The sequence below is a fragment of the Macrobrachium rosenbergii genome, chromosome 43 (assembly GCF_040412425.1).
Source record: "Macrobrachium rosenbergii isolate ZJJX-2024 chromosome 43, ASM4041242v1, whole genome shotgun sequence".
Lineage (NCBI taxonomy): Eukaryota > Metazoa > Arthropoda > Malacostraca > Decapoda > Palaemonidae > Macrobrachium > Macrobrachium rosenbergii.
Window position 1 is genome coordinate 37,764,125 of NC_089783.1, and position 18,937 is coordinate 37,783,061.

The following is an 18,937-nucleotide window of genomic DNA, read 5'->3' on the forward strand; positions in this document are numbered from 1 at the left end:
ACCAATTGGTTCTTAGCCACGTAAAATAAGTCTAATCCTTCTGGCCAATCCTCTCTAGGAGAACTGTTAATCAGCTCAGTGGTCTGGTTAAACTAAGGTATACTTAACTTTTGACTCTGTCCATAAGGATTTCAGCTGAAGCGTTGAAGAAAGAGAGATAAGAAAGAAGGAGAAAACATGAGGTATTTTCTTCCCTATTGATAGGAAGATGGGAGGGGGCCATATCAGATCTCTCATTCTCTTCAACAACTTTACTACGCCTATATACCGCCCGCCTGAAGTCAGTGGGAAATGCCAGCACAATCCGGCTTAATCTAGACCAAACAATGAGTTTTTTTTTGTATACCAGTAGCATTCTCTCTCTCTCTCTCTCTCTCTCTCTCTCTCTCTCTCTCTCTCTCTCTCCTCTCTCTCTGTTAGCTAGAATTCCTGGAAATTTCGTGGCATCTCTGCAAATTGCCAATATCACATTGGGAGACCAAACATTCTCTCTCTCTCTCTCTCTCTCTCTCTCTCTCTCTCTCTCTCTCTCTCTCCTCTCTCTCTCCTGTTACTAGAATTCCTTGTGGTTTCGTGGCATGTCTGCAAATTTTCAATGTCACATTGTGAGACCAAAACATTCTCTCTCTCTCTCTCTCTCTCTCCTGTTTAGCTAGAATTCCTTGTGGTTTCGTGGCATGTCTGCAAATTTTCAATGTCACATTGTGAGACCAAAACATTCTCTCTCTCTCTCTCTCTCTCTCTCTCTCTCTCTCTCTCTCTCTCTCTCTCTCTGTTTAGCTAGAATTCCTTGTGGTTTCGTGGCATGTCTGCAAATTTTCAATGTCACATTGTGAGACCAGACATTCTCTCTCTCTCTCTCTCTCTCTCTCTCTCTCTCTCTCTCTCTCTCTCTCTCTCTCTCTCTCTCTCTCCTGTTAGCTAGAATTCCTGGTGGTTTCGTCGCACTTCTGCAAATTTTCAGTGTCACATTGTGAGACCAAACTTTCTCTCTCTCTCTCTCTCTCTCTCTCTCTCTCTCTCTCTCTCTCCCCTGTTAGCTAGAATTCCTGGTGGTTTCGTGGCATCTCCACAAATCTTCAATGTCACATTGTAAGACCAAACATCCCAGGCTGACATCAATGCAATGACCGATGATGATAATAGCAGAGGACTGGACTGAGCTGGAGATTTCGTAAGCTGTTTTTCTCCTTGAGGATGTGGCTTTCACGGTGCTTGCCTTCGGGAAAACCAGGGAGAGAGATTAGGGATCGGCACAGAGACTCCTCTCACAGGGAGAAGTTCAAGGCAGTCTGATATCTTTTTTTTTCTTTCTTCCACTACAAAGGGTAATCAGAGACACGGAGGCTTTCGTGAGGAAGGTGTTCTGAAAACTAAAAGAATGATTATGTATGTATGTATGAGTATGTGTATACACACACACACATATATATATATACATATATACATGAATATAAATATATTTATATATATATATATATATAGATAGATATATATATATATGTATATATATATATATATATATATATATATATATATATATATATATATATATATATATATATATATATATATAGAGAGAGAGAGAGAGAGAGAGAGAGAGAGAGAGAGAGAGAGAGATACATATGAATGTACTACATTAATAATTATTATATTAGTGGCTAAAGATAACTCAGGCAAGAGCGATACTCTAACAAAAGACCTTAAATGACAGATGATGAGGAATTAAAACTGGGCCTAACTCACTTAACACACAGTTGTGCTCAGAAAATCGCCAGTTGTATGATCTACAGGCTGAAGATTACGAAGCAGAAAATTGCTAGTGTGGAAAATTCCCATTAAGAAAATTACTGGTGAAGAATATCGCCAGAGAGAGAGAGAGAGAGAGGGGGAATTGTGACGAAAACTTTAGTGAGACAATAATCACGTGAAGCAGAATACAGGGACAAAAGACTAGAGAGAGAGAGAGAGAGAGAGAGAGAGAGAGAGAGAGAGAGAGAGAGAGAGAGAGAGAGAGAGAGAGAGAGAGAGAGAGAGAGAGAGAAAAAAGGCCTGCTGTTTGAAATTACCCCTTTCCTCCTAAAACCATTACCAAATAAAGATGTTTAATATATTATTGATTTATAATTGATTATTTTCATTCTTTAAATCCATTTAAACCACCCCCTTCTCCCTGAATTCAAGGTTTAAGAAAATATAAACAAGTAAAAAATGCGCCGAAGTTTCTTCGGCACAATAGTTTTCTGAACAGCCGCTACAGCGTATAATCAAGGCCACCGAAAATAGATGTGTCTTTCAGTGGTCTGGGTATAATGGGATATGAGCCGCGGCCCATAAAACTTTAACCGAGGTGCGGTGGTGGCCTATCCTATATCGTTGCTGAAGCATGATCATGGCTAACTTTAACCTTAAATAAATTAAAAAATTACTGAGGCTAGAGGGCTACAATTTGGTATGTTTGATGATTGGAGGGTAGATGATCAACATACTAATTTGCAGCCCTCTAGCCTTCGTAGTTTTTAAGATGTGAGGGCGGACAGAAAAAGTGCGGACGGCAAAATTGCGGACAGAATAAAGTGCGGACGGACAGACAAAGCCGGCACAATGGTTTTCTTTTACAGAAAACTAAAACTGGGTTCTAGATGGCAAACTCACTGTGTCAACAGTTACGCATCCGCAGCCTCCTGTTACAATCCATTTGCTAGCTGAAAATTTGCATTTCTTCCTAACAAAAGCGAAGCAACTTATGAAAATTCTGTCTTCAGAATAAAAGGTTTAGTTCAATCAGAACCCATCACGGTAATGAGGGGGTTTTGTGACAGGCTTCGATCACGTTCTGGTAGTCTGTTACGATTTTTAAATCGTTATTTTTTTCTATTTTGTTTAACATAAAAAGGGGCTCCATACCAACAATTGAAAACAGGGTAAAGGATACAAGGAAAAAACTCACACAACACTACGGTACTTTTATTTGCAATATTGTATACAAGAAATGAACAAGGAAATGTTGTAGCCTCATACAAAAGTGATTCCATTTAAAAATCCTTCATTTTATTTGTTTTTGTTTTCTGCCCCAACCTCCTCTCTCTCTCTCTCTCTCTCTCTCTCTCTCTCTCTCTCTCTCTCTCTCTCTCTCTCTCTCTCTCTCTCTCTGTCGCGTTCAACTTTACAGTGTGTATCCAAAACTACTACTTTTGTATTCTGATCTCTCTCTCTCTCTCTCTCTCTCTCTCTCTCTCTCTCTCTCTCTCTCTCTCTCTCTCTCTCTCTCTCTCTGTTTTATTTTAAGTGAAATACTTTTCCAGCTAAAGATAATATTAGGTAACATTTTCGTCAAGTATCAAGATCCTTAATAAAATGACATGGAGAGAGAGAGAGAGAGAGAGAGAGAGAGATCGCTGGTGGAAGTGGGACCGATTTCAAATCGCTATTTTGTTCTCAGAGATAATTTGTCTTCATTTGTTCATATTTATACGTGTATTGGCGCACTGACACAATTATATGGGCTTCCCTAGAACTGATATTATTATTTTTTTTCTTATCTCAGTCATCCTATTCGACCAGGTGGCATTTATAGTGTGGGGTTTCGGGTTGCATCCTACCTCCAAGAGAGTCCACTTTTCTCACTATGTGCGCTGTTCCTAGTAGCACACTCTTCTTCATGAGTCCTGGAGCTGCTTCGGCATCTAGTTTTTCCAGATTCCTTTTCAGGGATCTTGGGGCGTCGTGCCTAGTGTTCCTATGATTATGAGTACAATTTCCACTGGCATATCCCATATCCTCCTTATTTCGATTTTCAGGTCTTGATACTTATAATTTTTTTCTCTTATTATTATTATTATTATTGTTATTATTATTATTATTATTATTATTATTATTATTATTATTATTATTATTATTATTATTATTTATTGAAGCTTGTATTTTAAAATAGTTTTGCTTTGAAGTACAATCAGAGTTTTAAACAACCCTTCCCCCATCGCCCTGATTTTAAACTCTGAAATCCTTCTTCCAGGAGAAAAAATGTTGAACATTATTTTAATTTCTCCTTCGTTTTATCTTTTAAGAAACCAATATAATGACAAATCTATATTAAGCATCAAATAGAAACTCCCGAGAGAAAAAAGGAAACCTGCTCTTTTGGAATGCTGGAACTGGAAGAGCGATGGTATGGACTATGGAACTGGAACTTCCGAAGTTTCGAACAGTCTCACAGGTAACTTCGTAGTGACAACGTTTCACGGAAAGGTTTTGCGTAAAAAAGTTTTCCCCTGGAAGGACCCGGCTCAAGGTAAGATCATATTGTGCATTTATCTGTCCAATTTAGCTTGATAAAACAAAAACTCAAAACTTAAAAGGAGAAATATTTTGTTTGCTCTCAATTCTGAAGCACAGTTATGTTGTTAGACACCGTTATCCCATTGTGTCCGTTTATTATAAAGTAGACTGAGTATAAGTTAGCCATTAGGGTGAATTTCTTTAATGTTGTTAAATAAGGGCAACTTTCCAAACGTTGGACGTTGTCTTGGTTTCTGAAATTTTGTGGCCCTTACTTTTTGAGTGTTGCTAGCTTAAACATCTCTGGTATATTTTGGTCACATCAGCACCAGTCCTCTGCCATCCGCCCGTTTATTCATTGGTATCATAGCCTTCGTTGAGTTTTTCATTTGCAGTAAGTGTGGTTCCAAAATTGACCATTTCGACCGTGTTTTCAAATTTGGTTTATTAAAGTTGTTGTAACATTCGGGGGTAAAAGGCAATCTATCAGATCACTCTTGGAGGTTCAAGTTTGCTTCTTCTCTAAGGTTAATGTCAGTTCCTTCTAGTTTAATTAAATGGCTGAACATTAAACTACCGATATTGTTGGATTGCGCTTGCCTTGTTTTTGGATGGCAGTGCGGAGCTCATATATTTTACAAACACTGTTTAGTTAGTTACCTAAGCTTTAAGGTACCTTTTTTTATCCTGACGATAGTGGATGAATTGGTATGACCCTTTTTGTAGGCTTTGCGAAATTTGTCAGTCTTTCGTTATGTTTCGTCCAGGAAACTAGATTTTATGATTATTTCAATTGGATCATTCAGTCATTTTCTCAAGTACTAATGGTTAGTGATATCATTGAAGAATCTCTGGTGATTCCCCGTGACCTAAAGAAAGTACTGTAGTTGTGAACTTGGGTTTTTGGCAAAGTTGGGCGTGCTAGCTTTCTTGTAGGATTAAGTTATTCAGTCCTCCTTACTGACCACTTTTAATTTGAGGTGTTTCCCCTTGACACCCATCTGGTAAGATTCCGGGAAGCAAATTCCTGAGATGCCCTGGGTTAGATTAGGTAGGTTAGGTTAGGTTAGGTTAGATTGGGTTAGGATAAGTTACATTAGGATTCCAAGTAGTGATTTGGTTGTGGTAAACATAATGAGATTATTTTCAAGAAAATTCTATGATTAGTTTTTAAGATATGGCGTCCCGCTTTTTTCAGGGAAAGTCCCGGTACTCGGTTGCATCTTGGGAAAATTCTTCCAGGATATAAGTTTCCGGACCTGAGTCCTCAGGCGAGGCTACTTTTACTGAGGGTGAATCGATTTTTTTTTTTTTTTTTTTGTTTCCTATGAATTTGAAATTTTCTATTAATTTTGATGTACCTTGAATGGAGTGCGTATACAGAAAACCATGAAATAAGGCAAGATAATCTGTTAAGGAGTGAAAGAGCCGAAAGCACAATCTTTCGGTGCTACTATAGTAGGCGGTCTACCTAGGGAATCAAATGTTTCACCGTGTTTAGTACTAGCCCCTCGGGGATCAGATGTGATCAAATGCACTTAGGGACATTTGATTCCCGAGGGACTAGTACTGAACACTGCGAAACAGTGTAGAAACACGCAGGCAGACCGCCTGCAATAGTAGAAACACGAAGGTAGACCGCCTACTGTAGTAGAAACACGCAGGTAGACTATACATACCGTACTATAGCATCGGAGACTTCTTGCTAGTATATTTTAAGAATGTTACAGAAAAATACTGCCATTATGTTCCAAATGAGATACATATATAGTTTGCTTTTAGTCTCGAAGATTTTCAGTGTTAACCTTCTGATTTTAACCGAAACCTGAGGTTCGTGTAAAATATTCAGTCTCGGAAAGCGATGCAGATTTTTATACTCGCTCGTGCTACGCCTTTGCACCAATTAATAAGTGTGGAAGTGTTCACTTAATGAAAATCAAAGCTCAAAAAAAAAAACACTACAAATCCTTGAAACACTCGCAAGCATAAATAGATAAGTGGATAGATAGCTAGCAAGAGGGAAATGGACAAAAAAAGCTACACCAGTAAATAACATCAAAGGAGGTATTGAGATATGGAATCGACCCACCAAAGGATTTTTCTCTGGGCCAGTTGCCTTGCCATTTTTCAAGAATCTGAGACATAAAATAAGTAAAAGTAATCAGAAATACGAAAGCTACGGACTGAAGACCTTGTTAGCAAAATGCTGAGCTAGAACTGATTCGGTAACAACCGTATTTACAACACACTCCCCTCTCCCAAACACCAATCTTCTCCCCCCCCAAACCACCATCTCCATTGAGTACACCCAGACTTCGACTAAACTCATTTGGATTTGAGTTATTTGAAGAAAGGTTACCTTGACAGAAAAAAGTTGTTTGAACTGACTTGATAAGTAGTATGCACATGCGAGATAACTCCACCATAAACAAGTGCGCTTGAGATTTCGTGGTTTTATCCTGATTCGACCTGTGAAAGGGATAGGTGAACAGTCATATGCTTAACCTGATTTCGAATTCATCAGAAGAGGGCACACCGTGAGGTGGGGATCGAATCCCCGTGACTGGACGTGCCCACCACCTGCTTCATTTCACAGGATGTTTGATTTTAGGTTCAGTTCGTAAGGCATAAGGGTATGAAACTGATTTGTTTTTACCTTGATATACTTTGTGTGATCGAAAGATAGGTAGTTAATATCAACTCGTGGATCTAATAGTATGTTAAAATTTTACGAAACGGTGCAACCAGATTTAGTTGGTTGCCCAGGAATTATTTCACGAAAAATTAAAAAAGGTAAATAGACTCCTTTTATTGAAATTTTATCGCTTTTTCTAAATTCCGAAGGACTGCACGATGGTCCAAAAAAGGGTTGTGCTTGGGCCTCCAAAATAAGAGTCAAATGATGCTGGCATTTTGCGCTTTCATTTCATGATCTCGAATATCGGGGTGGCATATCAAATTGCATCGGTTTTATATTATTTTGGTTTATTTTTTGGAAGCCCTTAAATCAGCCTTCTATCAGGTCCGCCCACCAATTTATCAGCTACAGTTTAGTTTTTTCGAACACTTCATTCATGACAATCTTTTGCGTGGGTACTTGTGGTTTATTCACATTCTCCGCCCTTTGGGCAATATATTGATCAGATAGGGTACCGTATATTCAGTGGGTCCTGTTCCCCATCTTCGTTGCTTCTTGGCTTCATTAACCGACATTTCCCCGTGCTCCAGTGTGTATTCATACCTTCTGTGACTAATAGGCTGCACTGCATATGTTGCCCGACGAAAAAAGTTCAATGCGTGAATTGAAAACGGGTTAAGTGGACGCTGCAATAATCTGGTAAGAGCTTGCTAGATCTCGCCGGCGTGTCACGTTGTAAGGTCGATATGACTTGTGTTCAGCTAAGTGTCTGTAGATTTCATTCCAGAACAGGCTTACTGTTAACATTAATTTTAGAGGAATTGTTTTCAATTCCAAAATTTCAGCGTTTTTAGATCGTAACTGAAGTTAAACCAGAAAATTTTCGACGATTCCTTTCATATGAAGTACGCGCCGGAGAGAATCTCAAGTGACAAGACTGACTTATGACGGAAAGGAAAAACAACTGTAAATATGGAAGTTGGGTAATAGCAATCTTCAACTTGAAAAGCATATCTTGAAATATTAAATCAACGTATTTTTAGGGTAACTATAGTTTACTTAAAAGCACAGTCAATTTGCTTCGCCTGAGCAATATATCTAAATGATCGACGCTTGCTATGAATATTTACGTGTTTTAATTATTCTTCATATATTTAAAAGGAAAAACAAAATCCTAATAAATTTTATATTAATAGCTTTTCCATGAGAATGGCTGTAAGGAAAAAGTTAATGCATACTCGCCTACTACAATCGTTTTAGTTTTATTGATTTTAATGTTGCTATAATCAAGGCGTAGAGAAAGAGGAGGTCTGCTCACTCCCTCCCCCCAAAATCCCCCATGCAGGCGGAGCTTTGTCTACCTCCTTATTGCGTCAGCAGGTGAACTGCCGTAAAGAAAACGAAATAAGGGACCTTGAGCAGTTACCTTTAGGATACGTCATCGCCTACGTAGTTACCCTAGATGAGAGGCGACTCCACCCATTTGGGTAGACCCGTCTCTCTTGACCTTGGCTATAATTGTAACCTGGCGGCTTCGTACCAAGATTACTTAATATCCATGATGTATTCTGAAACGCCGTTGTGTACAGAAAATAAGAAACCAATCACCAGTGAGCATTGTACAATATTCAAGAAGGTTAATATCAGCACAGAGTAAATAGGAAGTCTTGTCTCAGGGGACAGAATGACCGAATTTCATTGTTTTTACAAATTTCCAGTAGATGCCTAAAGATTTACTTTTACAATAATTAGTTATACCTATCTGCAGCAAGTTAGGCTGTCACAAACAAGCAAAACACAAGTCCATTGTATGTCTTCCAAGTTATTTTGTAACTTGAATGCAGTTAAAGCAAGTTGTTTTACTTATGTTCGTGCTTTCTCAGTTATGTTCTTATTTTCTCAGTTATGGTCATGTTCAATCCACACACTTGTACCATTGTCAATGAGAATGTCTGAATTTCTCGTAAAAGTCTTGATATTTTCGGCCTTCCTATTATCAAGTGGGAACTTATTCTACCATCTTATAGCTGCAAATTTGAGGGCTATAAAACCACCATTCTAAACACATCTTTGCTCAGTAACCTCGACCATGTCACTCCAACCGCTACTGACAAGAATTACTGTGAATCCAGTAATGCAGTTATCATATTCTAGAGAATATAATTCGATTGAGTTTGTTCTTTGATTTTTATTTCTATAGTTGTATTCATAAAGCGTTGGGTGAGAACGTTTAACTACTCTAGTTTGAGATGTCTAAGTCCATAGCTTTTTGAATGTTCTTATGTTCCACCTAACAACGATAATAAAATTAGTACAAGGTAAAATTGACTGAGATCTTCATGAGAAACCTCGATGATAATTACAAATGAATCTGTATATTTATCAACCTCAAAGTCCTCCCTGATGTCTGTCTTTTGCCTTTCTTTTGCCTGACCGCCCCAGTTCTTTGTGACATACTTTCCTATTCCCAGAGTGTCATGACAATGAGGGTCAAGCAATTAACATGGAGTGCACCGCATTAATTTCAGAATGTGCACAAATTGTTACTGTAAATACGATGAAAGTCTTTACGGGTAGGGACGAAAATGCACGAGGTGTATGGTAGTATTGCAACAGCCCCGGTTTTTTTGCCATGCCCCCAAGGCTAGGTTAGGTTAGGATGGGGACTGGTTAGACTAGGGGTTCTGAAGTAGTTTGAGTGTGGGAAACATAATGAGATTATTTTCAAGATATGGCGTCCCGCTTTTTTCAGGGAAAGGTCCCGGTATTCGGTTACATCTAGGGAAAATGTTTCCGGGTCTTGCAGAGAGCCTGCGGCGGAGTAGGGCCTAATAAAAAAAAAAAATAAAAAAAAACATTTAACATTTTACTAGGCCTTTCATTTCTGCCAATTTGAATATTATTCATTACTATAAATGCATAATTTGAGTTTCCTTTCCCCTTCTAAGAAATTCCGCGAATGATCTCTTCACAAACGTCGTTACTTAGGCTTTATGCAAAATTGCTTTGATAACTTCCATTTTTTCTACCGACTGAGCCTTGCAAGATTGTAACTTTTTCTGTGTATTACCCCATAGCACTGCCTAAAAGCTTTTTTTTTTTTTAGCTTATTTCTAAGCAGCAAGGCAAGATGATAAAATAAGTAAAATATTGAGAAATGTCAGTAATATTCTTTATACATTTTCTCTAATTTACGTACCTGTTGTAAAATGCTTGGAAGCCGGTTGCTTTAGTAGTTTTCTGGTTCTTCAGAACATTCGAAGTATTAAGTTGTTCAGTTTTCTCTTCCAGGTGTGGACAGCTTCCTTTGCGTTCAAAATCCGGTGGCGAAAAGATGGCAGCAGATATATTCAAATGGAAAAAATTGCAGTGGAGGAAATCAAGTATGCGCTGGCACTTTGATGGGAGATGATGAGGAAACGATGCCGTATGGAAAACAGTATATCCGTGACGAATTATGGAGAACTTGCATGGCATAAGGTTAGAAAATAAGATAAAATTCTCTAGAGTTTTTCTCAGAACGCTTGAATAATACTTAGGCTAAGAAGCAGATAACAAATTTGTGCAAATTAAACAAAGTGTGCAATGTAATGCATAAAGAACTCTTGTGTAAGAGTTTAAATTTATTCTAGCAAGAATGTTAAAACAAAATATTGCAGATAAACTTAAGAAATTAAACTGGGAGTAGATCAAGTTTCAGTGAAGATATAGACTGTAGCTAAATGTAGCACACATAAGAATATACAGTACTAGGAACCACATTTGTTATCAGAATCAACTTTAATGTCACCCCTGTTCAGTTCTAATTTTAATAGTTTGTAGTGGTAAATGCCCTTACAGATTTCTCATTTCTTTCATTCTTGTTCACTGTAGACTACTTAATTTTTCTTGGGTCACAAACCCAGTTTACTGAATGGTACTGCAATCTTAAACTTGTTTAATCGCAGTGCTCTTGCTAGGGTTTCATAGCATTTGCTTCTGGACTATAACTACTTCTTCTCTCGACCTTATTAGTCCCACTGTATAGCAGGGTCGGCCTCTCGAGTCAGCTTTCTCCATCTATTTCTATTCCTTGCATCTCCCCCCCTACCCCAAGCCCCATTTCACCCATATCCCTCCTCACCACATCATCCATCTGATCCGCCGACTCCCCACGCTCCTCCTCCTCCCCATCACTGGCATGTTCTTAGCTCTCTTGATTGGGTCCACCTCCTCTCTTCTTGTCACATGGCCATAGTATCTCAGACGAGCTTCCATGGCCTTCTCCTTTACATTACATATACCATACATTCTTCTTATATCTTGACTCTCCCTCCTTTCTCTGGATCCTGCTTCTGGACTGTTTCCCTCCATTTAAATACCTAGCTGGCAGATGTTAAATTGATATATTTAAATTTTTACAACTGACTCAGCCCATGGGCCCTAGACTAACTTAGGGGTTGGGTGACTTAAGAAGACTATGTTTAATAGACATACTTTTCAAGGGTGCAGCTGGACGTTCTTGCCAGTTACAGCACAAAGTATCGTATGCAATTTAAAACAACTCACTAATTTAATGCCAAAGACAATTTCGTAATATTTGCAGATATTTATTTTAATTGACGCTAAATAATCTACGGTACCCTATATCAGTTAATTTCCATAAACTTTTGTCACGGGTTGGGGCTATTCATGTAAGCAGTAACCTGTAATTAGTGCCACATTCTCAGAAAAAAAAAAACCTTCCCAAGGCTGTTTACAGTCAACAACAAGTGAATTTTGCGCCATTCTCATTTTTTTTTCTTTTGACAGATTGGAGTTCACCTTGGCATGGTATTCATATGAAAGGGGAAGCCTTAAGAAGTCGGACATTGGAGCGCCATTGTAAGATGAGGAGAGAGAGAAGTATCAATTGTAGAGTTGAAACGATTTACCCTTCATCTGGTGAGAAAAAGTTCAAGATAATGAGCTTAGTTAATCGGAGGTTAAAACAATTCTGTAATCCTCTTGCATTTTCTTTCCTTAAACGTTTTCTCATAAATGAATGAACAGCATTTTAGAGGAGTACTAAGACTTTTTGACAGGTTTGGTTTTGAGGCATTGTTAATACACTTTTCTTTCGTAAAGGACTTTTCCTAGGTTAAATTAAGCCTTGAAACTGATGTCTTAGAATAGTAACGTTTTGCCCAACCACTCGTCATTTAGGTATAGCACTAAAAAATTTTTCCCAGGAATTTATATTGGAGTATTAGAGGTCTCAGAGTTGTTTTGTTGTGAAATAACTACAAGGAATCATGTTATTCAACAGCATAGCATTGGGTATAAAGTTGGTTGAGAATTTAAGTTTAGGTGTACTGATGAGCTTCCTAGAACTGTAGGTCTGAAGCTTCATTTTCATCGCACATTTAGTAATATTCACACAGCTGTTGTAAGAGGCCTTATTCAAAATGCAATTGTCCGATAGTTCATTCTTGATGGATTTTTTTTTTTACTAGAGAATATTAGTTCAGTTAATGGATATTCATACTGAAGCTTGTACTTTTTGCTGCAGTAACTGTTCTGCGGGTTGGTAACTTTAGCTCTGACAAATTTTCTTGTTTTGAAGACTGGCTCTCCATCGGATAAGCTTGAAATCTCCCATATCTGCTTCTATCTGAAAACTGCTCTCAAGACTACAGAAAATAATTTAGTGAAAGTTGAAAATTTAGACACACGAGTGATTTATTATTATATAGCTTTATGTGGAATTCAGCTTAGTAAGGCTTTAAGGTTAGTTCTGCACTGAATAGACTAAAATATCCTTTGATGTCATCTGCCCATTTCTGGAGACTGGTTTGGTTAAGGACTACACAAAGCAGTTTAAGACAGTTGAAACTGCAGCCAGTTTCAGTTAAAAATGGATATTCTAAAGTAAGTGTGAACCTTACTTTTTTTCACAATGAAACGAGTATGATGCATATAGTATGGTATTTATGGGTATGTAGTAACTCATCTTTGCTGTGTGCAAATTAATTAAGGTAATACTCAAGGTGTTCTGGTACATGAAAAGGTCTTATGGTTTTTTATTGAGGAATTACGGTAGTGTATTGTAGTCATCATCTTGGTAATCTTCGTTATTACTAATTAGAAAGGACAGCTGGAAATCTGAAATCTCAAATTTTTTCCATCCTTTTCATAACACTTTATAAAACTGTTTAAAATAGAAAAGACTAGATTGTTTACTCAGAATAGGCAACTGTTCACTATTCACTTTCAAGTGAATGCGACCTTGGAGTTGTTAAGTTCTTAGTTTATTTACAGGTTGGAAAAGTGCTTTATCAAATTCACTTATATATGAACTGGAACTCTCACAAGCTATTTGTTACTTTTGATAACGGTGATGCAATATATGCAGTATATTTTCTTTATAAGGTATAAGGGATTAAAGCTGGGGCCAAACAGGGCTTTAGATTTAACTACTATCAGTTATTTGCAATCACTGAGTTTTTTTAAGATTTTTTATATTTTAATGTAAATCTTTGCCTCAGGAATATTTTATACTTGGCTCATGTTATAAGCTTTCAGCTAGACACATTAGTTTAAATTGCAATCATGCATTTGTTCTTATACAAACTTAAAATTAACTGGAAACATGATAGCAACAAATTTATGAAAGTGAACCTCTTTTGTGTGTTGTGGTAATCTGTTTCAGTTTGAAGTCAACTTGATCAAGTGCAGTTATAAAAAGGGCAGTTTAAAAAACACTTAATGACATATAGAGTAAATAACTTGAAAATTTAAGATATATTACAACCTCATCAACAGCCTCAGACACCATCTTTATTACATGCAGAGGCAGAATGACTTCTCTTTACGCTGTTCATGTTTCTGAGGTGCTGTCAACATCTCTACTATATAGTCCCTCCAGAGCGTTTCTGCAACGCAGCCTCGACTGCGCAAAACACATTAATAATCATTTATCCCTTTTCTCCCTTGTTCATTAATAATGAAATTTTTGCTTGTTTTTTTTTTTTTTTTTACTTTTGTATAGCAAATCACCGGAAGAGTATTTTTGCTGCTGATTTGTAATCCGCATTTGCTGCTGATTTTTGTTTCCTTCTGTTAACCTTTGTCAGTGGTAGTTATGATGGTGTGCTAAGAGCTAAGAATCTATTACCTCGTAAACATTGATAGATAGGTTCAGTCTTGCAATCTCATAATTGTTGTATGCAAAGTACTTGTTTAACTTCTTTTCTGCTTTGCTTTAATAATTTTGGGGTTGGGTATGGCTTTTTTTTTTATTTTTTAAGCCAACTATTCTGATCCCACTCTGTCAAATGACCAGTCTGTTTACCTGTCTTTATGGTTTCGTCAGCTTTCAGAGTATAACATCATTATTCAGATGATGTATCCTATTCATATGGAACAAGCCCAAAGGGTCATTGACTTGAAATTCAAGAAAGAAGTGACAGAAGGTAATGTGAAATACAGAAAGAGGATATCAGTTGTTAGAAAAACATAGTTAACAAATTAATAAATAAATAAGTAGAAATGTAAGTAAAACATTAAAATAATTCTATTAGGATAATAATGCATTTCATCTTCGCTTGAACTCCTGAAGTTCCAACTGCACTACATCCTCTGGTGTGAGGACCTCTGAAACTGAAAACGTCGACAGCAAGGCACATTTACTGCGTATTAGTGCTACTGTTCAACGAATCTAGTTACTCTCGGCAGGAAAAGGGGATCAGGGATCAATTGTGACTGTGAAAGATCTGTTAAAATACAACTTATGAAAAACTGGCAAACAAGAGACCATCCGTTCGATGGTTCTAGTTATAACTGTTAGCCTCATTCTTGCTTTGCCTGCAATGAATATTTCCTGATTAGTGCCTTTTCATGCATTTGTATACTTAGAGACCAGTTTTTTCTTCTGTCTTTGTTACCGAGGACCACTTTTCGAGGTGACTGATTTGACTGTTTCTGACATGCATCTCCCAGCTACCTTGACCCTGATACAACTATCATTGTTTCTATCTTCCCCTATTTTGTTATATTTTTTCCCTAATCTATTACACTTAAGAACATTTCCATTTGCCCATTAATATTTTTTTCACATCTTACATGTTCCCAGATGTTCAGGCCCAAACCTCATTTTCATAACTCCCAAAACACCTTAGTGAAGGTGATGGACGTCTTAAATTTGGCACATGTCTCAAGATTTTGCCATCTATGGTGGCTGCTTTGAGGATAGTGGAAAATTAAGTAGAAATTTAGGATCATTCTTGTCAGTTCTTCACCTCGCCTCTGTCACGTCTCTGGAACTACAGTACCTTCTTCCATGGTCTTTTCACGAGGCTGTGTCCAATAGATTTTGCACTGTAGTTCGAGTTCTAAGTGCCGTTTATACAACTGACACAAATTTTCAGGGCTTTTGCAAGGGCCCTCAATTTATCTTCCTTGGAAATGTCAGTAAAGCCTTCAGCAGCTGCCATACTTCAGTCATCATTTTAACAGCTGGTTGTTTAGGCGTAGTTAAAATCATTTCAATTTAAATATTGGTCACCAGTCCATAGATAACTCCCAGTCCAGTGCTGTAAATACAGATGTCAATAGCAGAGGTAAAAGCAGAAGTGAATATGTATTGTGAATATGTATTACTTGATGTTTAGGCTTTGAAGTCCTTGCCATGCTTCACAATGCAGTACAACACCTTGGCACCTTTGCTGGTGTTCTTTATATTTGGAGAAAAAGCAAGGGTGATTAAGAATATCCCATGGCAGAGTCAGATAATTAAGGATTCATTATCCATTTCTTTGATGGAGGTATTTTCTTCACCTGCCTGTTAATGCTGTTTCTGCTGCTGTTAGTGCATCACTCTCACCTCTGCTAGCCGTGCCTGCTGCTATTGTAAGGGTCTTGACCGCTTTGCTTGCGCCTCTGTATTGTGCTGCCCAGTGGTCAGGCCTTATAGTTTGCTTTTACAGCACTTCTGCATCCATCAGACACTTGAAAAACGCATAGTGTTTACAGGAAACGAGTTTATCATACCAATTCAAAAGTAGTATACTGATTTCCCTCCTCTTTGACTCTCATTTCAAGGCAGCACATGGCTGAATAATCACTTTCCTCCTGCAATGGGGACAAAAAACATTTGAGACTATGAAAGTGATATGGTAAATTAGTTTTGATGAGTTTGTATGGAAAAAGTAGTTTGTTCTTTTAAACAACTTGTGCAACTGGTTTACTGTGTGGCTGGTTTACTTTTCAACATGTTGCATCTTACTGAGAAACTGCTTAAAATTTCTAAGTTACATGGGCTTTTGTAGGAGAAGGTTAAAGTTTAGTATAGTAAATTGATCAAAACAAATTTCCTCTGAATTTTTCGGAGAGTAACACTTGACTTTTTTTCAGATTAACCTTAGTTGCCGGCTTGAATGAAACAATTCCAGTCACAAGATTGGTGTTGATGTACATAGAAGAAGACTGTTGTCTATAAGAAAAAAGTTTGTTCTACATTAGAAGTAGAGCATGGTATCTTTGGCTTACAGGAAGGGGATTTTTGTACCCGAGTATTTTGAGAATAAGGATGGTTCCTGTTTCTGAAAGTTAAGACATTTTATATTGAGGCTTTAAGTAAATTTTTGCCAAACTGTCAACAAATTTAATCTTAAAAGGTAATATTGCATTTACTTAAATTTCATTATTTCTTTTGAGTCCTTGTGCTCTACTGTTTTTTTTTTTTTTATCAATGAATCAGTTTTATCAATATAAACATGAGTCTGTTATCCAAATTGTTTTTGAAAGATTTCATCATTTAAATTTGATTAGATCTTTGTAATAGACAACCTGAAATATTCATCCACTTCTAATAACTTTGGGTGCAATTTGTCTTCTGTAATCTTCAGTCTTTTTATTTATTTTTTTGTTTTGTTTACTTAGAGCCTCATCCTTAAATCTCACTCTCATCAATGTACAGGTATTGGCATTAATGAAACTTGTATTGATGTAATTATTATACTAGGTATATAGCTTCTACTGATTACTAGTTTTATTAGTTCACTATTACAGGACGTTGCATAATTTCAGTTGTAATCCCGTTAGATTCATTATTTTTTTATTGACGCTTTAGTCCGTAAATTTGTCAGACTATTAATCGCTTCAATGATGGCATTATTTTAGCTTACTGGTATTATATTTCAACTAATGCTGGGTTAAAACATTGTTTTCTGCCCAGTTGTGAGTTTTTAAATGATATACACACAAAGATTTCAACAGAGCCCTTTTATTCTGAAAATCACTGTTGTTGATAAGCAAGCATAATGCCTTTAGAATATGGTAAATGCTGTTAAGAATTGAATGTGGTAATATTCCAAGAATATTATGCAGTTCTGATATTCAAACAAGATATTTTTATTCAGGTTCTTAGTCCTTTGAAGTTCTCAGAGTTCACTCTTTTTGAATTTGCTGTTGAATTGAACCTTTATTTTGAATTTCCATGAAGCTTTCTTCCTAGTAGTGATTGTGGTTGTCGATCTAAGTCTCATATATTGGAAAGGATGATTGTGCGAGCTAAATAAAAGTTTTAGCTCGCTTTTTTATCTTGTAGCTCTGCATTTGTTTTCATCTAAGGTACTCTACATTCTATTGTAGAAGGTTTTGCTTTCTGTAAGAGTATGTACGCATGAGAAATTCAGTTCACAACTACCATGAGTTGTCATGTTTCCTTCACAGTTACTGCCATTTAATCACTGAGTTTTGGCTCTGATAACGTAATCAAAATTTTCGCCTTGCATAGTGTCAAGTCTGTCTGATATCGTTAAGTAGGTAGGAGGCAGGCTACGGATGTCTGTTGTTTGTCTGGATTCTTATCCTTGTCTTTTGTTAATGATCTTTCATATGATGGGGCACTAGAAGAACCTAAAAATACCTACCTAACGTTTACCGGTTACAGTTTTGCCGTGGAGGGTGCGGGGGGGGGGGGGAGGGCGGGAATTGTCTTAACTTATAAGTCGTAATTTGATCAATTTTTTATTTACCATTTGCGCATAGTGTTTATGGGGTTCAAAATAACGAGAACGAAGAGCTCTTTTCAAAAATGTAGGTTACAATTTCATATCGTGTTTTGGCAACTTATAAAATAATACCATGAATTCTTCTACACTCAATACTTACTTGAATACCATAGTAAATTTTTGTGTGGATATCCGAGGCGTTTTTTTCCCGGGACTCTCAGCAGGTTCCTAGTTTCTTCGTCCTGGTTCTTACTAGCTATAACATTTTCAGGAAGTTATCTTGAAAGTAACTGAAATCTCATCCAAGAAACTGTTTGACTCCGGTTTTCGTGTAAGCTTAAACTTGTGTTTGTCGAAGTTTCTTTACTTTTTGTTCAACTTTGAATTGATATTTTAGAAAATCTAATTTTTTTTACCAGCCTTTTTATTTTCGTCTCTCATTAGCTTCGACATCAATCCAAATATCCCTGCAGGTGGGTAGTGCTGTCAGTGCACCTCATGCGGTGCAATGTAGGTGTTACTTTAGGTTCTTTGCAGCGTCCCTTCGGCCCCTAGGTGCAACCTTTCATTCCTTTTACTGTATCTCCATTCATATTCTCTTTCTTCCACCTAACGGTCGTCCACCCTCTCCTAACAATTGTTTCATAGTGCAACTGCAAGGTTTTCCTCCTGTTAACCCTTTCAGACTTTTTCACTGTCAATTTCCGTTTCAGCGCTGAATGGCCTTAGTTGCCCCAATGCTTGGCATGTATGCCCAAAATCTATAAATCCGTCAATCAGTCAGTTAATCAGTCAATCCCAATATGAGTTTTAGGTACTGTCTGTAACTCAAAAATGTCTCAGTTTTTATGCCAATATGTTTGAAGTAAAAAATGTGTAATATAAGTATGTCACTACATTGATGATGAAAATTTCATAAACTTCCTGTGAAGGACCTATTGTGTGCTTAAAAATAGAAACAATGAGCAGAAAATTGCTATGTAGATTAAACATCCATTGCCAAATGTCTTGTAATTGATGAGAGGGAGATTAATACTAGTTTTAGGTG

General features: G+C 37.2%; 1 long non-coding RNA gene across 1 annotated transcript; it reads left to right on the forward strand.

Annotated features, from left to right (window-relative positions):
* The first annotated feature begins 4,128 nt into the window (after nt 1-4,128).
* LOC136828793 (uncharacterized) lies at nt 4,129-17,832 on the forward strand. Its single transcript, XR_010850226.1, has 4 exons — nt 4,129-4,291; nt 10,208-10,396; nt 11,708-11,839; nt 16,289-17,832. It is a non-coding gene; the product is annotated as an uncharacterized lncRNA (long non-coding RNA).
* Nucleotides 17,833-18,937: the final 1,105 nt, after the last annotated feature.